Source organism: Grampus griseus (genome assembly GCF_964374135.1).
Source record: "Grampus griseus genome assembly, chromosome: 10".
Classification (NCBI taxonomy): domain Eukaryota; kingdom Metazoa; phylum Chordata; class Mammalia; order Artiodactyla; family Delphinidae; genus Grampus; species Grampus griseus.
Window position 1 is genome coordinate 21,095,157 of NC_139004.1, and position 6,000 is coordinate 21,101,156.

Consider the following 6,000-nt stretch of genomic DNA (forward strand, 5'->3'; position numbering starts at 1 on the left):
ACCCTAGTCTACCTCAAATTTGGAAGCATAACTGGGTCCAGTGGGTTCCCTGAACAACCTGTGCAGATGCAGTTCACTGGAAGAGACTTTCTGTCCTTTTGAGAGAGCACTTTACCAGGTTCACTAAGAGAACTACACCCAGGAGTATAACCAGTCCTCCCTGGAGCCTGGTCCTCAACTAGGAACCCCAAATGCCAGGGCTGAACCAGCTGAAGAGGTCAAAGAATGAGTCTAGGTATGACACCTAAAACACGAGCAAAAAAAAAAAAAAAAAAAAAAGCAAAAGTAAACTCTACAGAATTCGAACCTGCCAGTCCACAACCACAATAATAATTCCAAGAAATAAATGTCTTTATGTGTGAAAATAAGAGCTAGGGCAAGGTTGAAGATAAGGTTCATCTCCTATGTGAGGCCGCTCCTTCAAGACTAGGAAAGGGCTGTTTTATGTAATGTATAGAAAAAACACAGAGTAGAAAAATGAGGAAACAGAGGAATATGTTCTAAAGGAGAAAACAAGCTAAAACCTCGGGGGGTGGCGGGCAGACCCAGTAAAAAGGAGATAAGTAATTTACCTGAGTTTAAAGTAATAGTCATAAAGATGATCAGCAAACTTGGGAGAAGAATGGATGAACACAATGAAAACCTCAACAAAGACATAGAAAATATAAGAAAGCACCAAACAGAAGTCATAGAGCTGAAGAATACAATAACGGAACCGAAAAATACACTAGAGGCATTCCACAGCCGATTCTTTTCCTGGAGCTCATAGTCTCTTGCTCCCTCTGGTGTTCATCTGTGGTGCTGCAGGTTCTGTGGAGCTGCAACAAGTTGCCAAACTCTCCGGTGATCCCTGTGGCCCCAGGCCTCCGAAGTATGATGGTTCCGTGTCAGTGCTCGTAATCACGTGAGACAGAAACTAGTCCCTTGGGCAGCCTCCCCTGCAACCCCCGAAAACCAAAATGTTGGGCCTGTGTTCCATTCTTTCCTTTCTTTCCCAAGAGGGAAACAATAAGTTGGGCATTTTCTCCTGATCTTGCTGGGCTCTGTCAGCTTGGAGGAAAGTCTACAGTGGGTAGAATGCAATGGTTTTATTTATACGTTTCAATGTAGCCATTCTTGGCTTTGCAGTACTTGGGGTACTGCAACTTCTCAACTGGTTTCTGGAGCTCTCAGAAAAGCTTTTTGGACCATATATTGATGTTAAGTTGGTGTCTCTGTCAGGAAACAAGACTTTCTATTTTGCCATCTTGCTGATGTCACCCCTTGCCAGCATTATAATTAATTTAAAGCTCTAGAATTTATATTTGCTATTCATTTGAGGAGGCTGCTTCTGATGGTAATACAATCTGGGGAGGTTTTGTTACTTTCTTCTATATGGATTTCATTTTAAGCAATAAGTTAGTGCTCCTTAGTATTCAAACATTTCTAACTCTTGGCTATGCCTCCATCAGTTCCTTTCTGCTGATTATCAGGGATGGTCATCTGACTGAACACTGGCATGTTCACTGACAATTGTGATAACTTCTATCTACAGGAGAGGAGGTTGGGTGTGAGATCCACAATGAAAAACTGAACGCATAATACATGAGAATTTTTTACCTATTACTTCAAGATTTATAGGAAAGAAAAGATTCAAGAAGTCCAATTCATCAAAAGCTGGAAATATAAAAAGAAATCCATAGCCAGTTACATCATAGTGAAACTCTAAAAGAAAAAGAGGAGAGCAAGAAGAAGGAGAAGGAGGAGGGGGGAGAGGAGGAGGGGGGAGGGGGAGGGGGAAAAAAGAAAGGATCACAATGGGTTAGAGACTAATGACAATCCTCAAAACATAGAAAAGAGATTGCCTGCAAAAGTGACACTGTTAGCTACAAAATAGCTTATTAGAATTTTCAAATTGAAGAAATAAAATTACTCTTCAACTAAAATTTTATTTAGTGTATCTATTTTTGAAGACCATTAGTGACATAAAGATACCAGAAGACAAAAGAAAATTTGAGAGTTTATCCCACAAGTGATCCTCAATAAAGGAGAGCTCAAGAATATACTATAGAAAGAAGGAAATTTTCACAGATATATTCTTCAGCAAATATTTTCAGAGACACTGTTCTGGACTTTTTGGACGAATCAGTAAACAAAAATGACAAAGAATTTACATTCTATTAGACTTGCAATGCAAATCATGGTGAGAAAACGCATAGACAAGTATCAAGGAGAACTGCCTATTGCTGGTTGTTCAACCCGAGTGTAGTGCAGAAGGCATCCACTTAATTAAGAAGGGGGCTGCAAGCACAGTGTCGGAGCCCCAGTGAGATGAAGAGGGTAACTCAGCATGAGGTGTTGAAGCCTAATCAGCAGGAGGGATGTGTCTGTGGAAGCAGGAGCCCAGCCAGTGGCGTCAGATCCTGAGCAGGGTGAGGAGAGCATCCGTATAGTACAAAGAGATGGCAATGGAAAAGAATTTATGAAGAGGATTTTGGAGTGAGCTGTTGGTATGCTGCTATTTCTGCACATTCCCTACACAGGATGCAGATTGCGATGTCTCTGCCCTTTTACTAAATCTGCACAAGAGAGGTGCCAGCAAGGCCAGGCAATGGCATCAAAATATGGGAGACACGGTGGAGAGGGGCATGGGTCATATAAAGGCAAGAGATGGGCAGCTTGACTGCCTGAAGTTGCTCTTTTCTTGGGATTGGCCTGTGGCTCCAGAGCTTATCAGGGACAACCAGGCATCAGCATTTCCCACAAAACATGTGCGGGAAGCAGGAGAGAGGGAGCAATGTCAGGGGATCAACTTAAAGCCGGTTCAAGTGGGCTGAGTGGAGAAAAGAAAGCAGCTTCGGAAAAAAGAAGCAGGAGGAAACTTTGAGTTTCAGAGCTGCTGAAAAGGAAGTCACAAGGAAGGAAGTGGAAGAGAATACGTCATCATCAGGGGAAATGCAAAAGAGAACCCACAATCTTGTGTGTTGTTCAAAGAAGAATTGTTCATATTTAAAATCTGAACAACAAGAGAGGGTCACACTAATGACATCACCATTTAAGTAAGAATTTTATTGTACCCCCGTCCCCTTAATCTCACCTCGCTCTGCCTTAATTCATCCCTCCACTACACTCAAACTTGGAAGGGTCAAAGCCTTAGATAACAAGATGGCAGGGGAAGGGTAGGAGTTCAGGGAAACAAAGAGAGATGAAATATTTTCCCTAGCATTTATTCAAGTAGCCATGACTCAACATCCCCAGTGGGTGAAGGGAGAAGTTTTATCTTTATGTCAAGTTTGCATTTTAGAGTGTTACATGGAGCTTAGTACTTTAATTTTGGGACTGAGATGATATTAGTCAGGATAAGTCATAAAACTTCATATGGAGGTAGGAAAAGAATGCATCCAGTGAATAAAAATAAAATGATAATGGAAGACCTAAATATATCTTCTGTATTATTCTATCTCAGAGATTGGTCATTTTCATGTCACAGAATTTGGAGAGGTCCAATTGATAAAGTTATATGGCTATCCGTTAATCAGTTTTGTTATTATTACTATCATACCAAAAAATGACATCTCAGATATCTAATAGGCAGTGCTCCATTTGCATTATTCCAAACACATGGCAGATACAACAATGTTTATAATGTAAAGCTACTTGACATTTTCAATTTCTGAGTATTGGTGTAAATATAATTTCTGTTTAGAGATGGCAAATAAAATAAAAAGCCATGAATTTCATGTGTCCCAATTACTTGCACTTTTGGAATAATATCTTGTTCTAGCCAATAACTCCCACTTATTTGTCTTTAACATACCACAACATAAAAACTGTTTAAAACTAGAGCAGAAAGTAGATACTTCCTGGTCTATTGTCAGCTGTTCCCTATTTGCATTTGTGCTATATATTTTGAGACACGGATGTGTATTTTTTTCTCATTTTATGTCCCTATTCAAATTTAAATAGAGATGTGTAGCAATGTAGAAAGTAGTTATAGCCAGGATCCCCACAACCATCACCCCAAAGATCTAAGAGGGTCTGAAAAGGATCTGAAGAGAAATGTAGCATGGAGGAAGAGGTTTTGTAAAAGAAGCATATTGGACTAGACTTTGAAACAAGAGTGAAAGAACTTCCCTAATTAAGAGAAAATGATTCACCCAAATATGGAGGAAGAGAGGAACATCCGAAGTACCTACAGGCATTTTGACATGCAGACCCGTTACTGGCATTGACCAAGACAAATGACAAGAGTTCACCAACGAAAGAGTTCATTAGAAAAGATACTCTTAACATTAGAAAAACTCCTGAGACTATGGCATAAACCATCCCATGACATGGATGCTACAGAGCTTCCAGCTAAAGGAACCAGGTAGGTAGAAACAGAAGCAGGGTTAGCATTACTTTCCTCCCTCTTTTCCTGGGACCTGCATTGGATCCTGTAAGCTTGGCAAGAACCTGAGTGAATAAAAAAATAACAAATGGCTACCTTCAGGATCAGGAGAGTCAGGAATTTCTTTAGGCAATATAAATATTGGGTTGGCCAAAAAGTTCATTTAGTTTTCCCTAAGATGTCTCTAGTAGCGCTTAGTTGTCTTTAACTTCATTCGAAACAATTTTGTTAGATTGTATTGTGACAGCTGTCAGCGTGTATTTGTATTTAAAGAAAAACTTATCAAAACTGGTGAATTTTTGTGTAGCCATTTTAATATTGAAGATGGAAGAAAAAAAGCAACATTTTTGGCATATTATTTCAAGAAAGGTTAAAAACGCAACTGAAACACACGAAAAAGATTTGTGCAGTGTATGGAGAAGGTGCTGTGACTGATCGAGCATGTCAAAAGTGGTTTGCGAAGTTCCGTGCTGGAGATTTCTCACTGGATGATGCTCCACGGTCGGGTAGACCAGTTGAAGTTGATAGCAGTCAAATTGAGACATTAATTGAGAACAATCAACGTTACACCACGCAGGAGATAGCCGACATACTCAAAATATCCAAATCAAGTGTTGAAAATCATTTGCACCAGCTTGGTTATGTCCATCACTTTGATGTTTGGGTTCCACATAAGTTAAGCGAAAAAACCTTCTTGGCCATATTTCCACATGCAAGTCTCTACTTAAACGTAATAAAAACGTTCTGTTTTTAAAACAAATTGTCACAGGTGATGAAAAGTGGATACTGTACAATAATGTGGAATGGAAGAGATCGTGGGGCAAGCGAAATGAACCACCACCAACCACACCAAAGGCCGGTCTTCATCCAAAGGAGGTGATGTTGTGTATATGGTGGGATTGGAAGGGAGTCTTCTATTATGAACTCCTTCCGGAAAACCAAATGATTAATTCCAACAAGTACTGCTCCCAGTTAGACCAACTGAAAGAGGCATTCGATGAAAAGCATCCAGTATTCGTCAATAGAAAATGCATAATCTTCCATCAGGATAACACAAGACTGCATGTTTCTTTGATGACCAGGCAAAAACTGTTACAGCTTGATTGGGAAGTTCTGATTCATCCTCATATTCACCAGACATTACACCTTTGGATTTCCATTTATTCCTTCACAAAATTTTCTTAAGGGAAAAAATTTCAATTCCCTGGAAGACTGTAAAAGGCACCTGGAACAGTTCTTTGCTCAAAAAGATAAAAAATTTTGGGAAGATGGAATTATGAAGTTGCCTGGAAAATGGCAGAAGGTAGTGGAACAAAATGGTGAATACGTTGTTCAATAAAGTTCTTGGTGAAAATGAAAAATGTGTCTTTTATTTTTACTTAAAGACTGAAGGAAATATTTGGCCAACTCAATAATTAGTCTATGCATATGTCAGGTTTTGGAGTGTAGCTCCACTGGCAGCACTTCCTTATGGATACAGTGACCGCTAGATGTTAATGATATTAATATTAATGATATTAATATAATGATATTAATGAAAGATGGAGGGGTTTCCCTGGTGGCACAGTGGTTGAGAGTCCGCCTGCCGATGCAGGGGACACGGGTTCGTGCCCCGGTTCGGGAAGATCCCA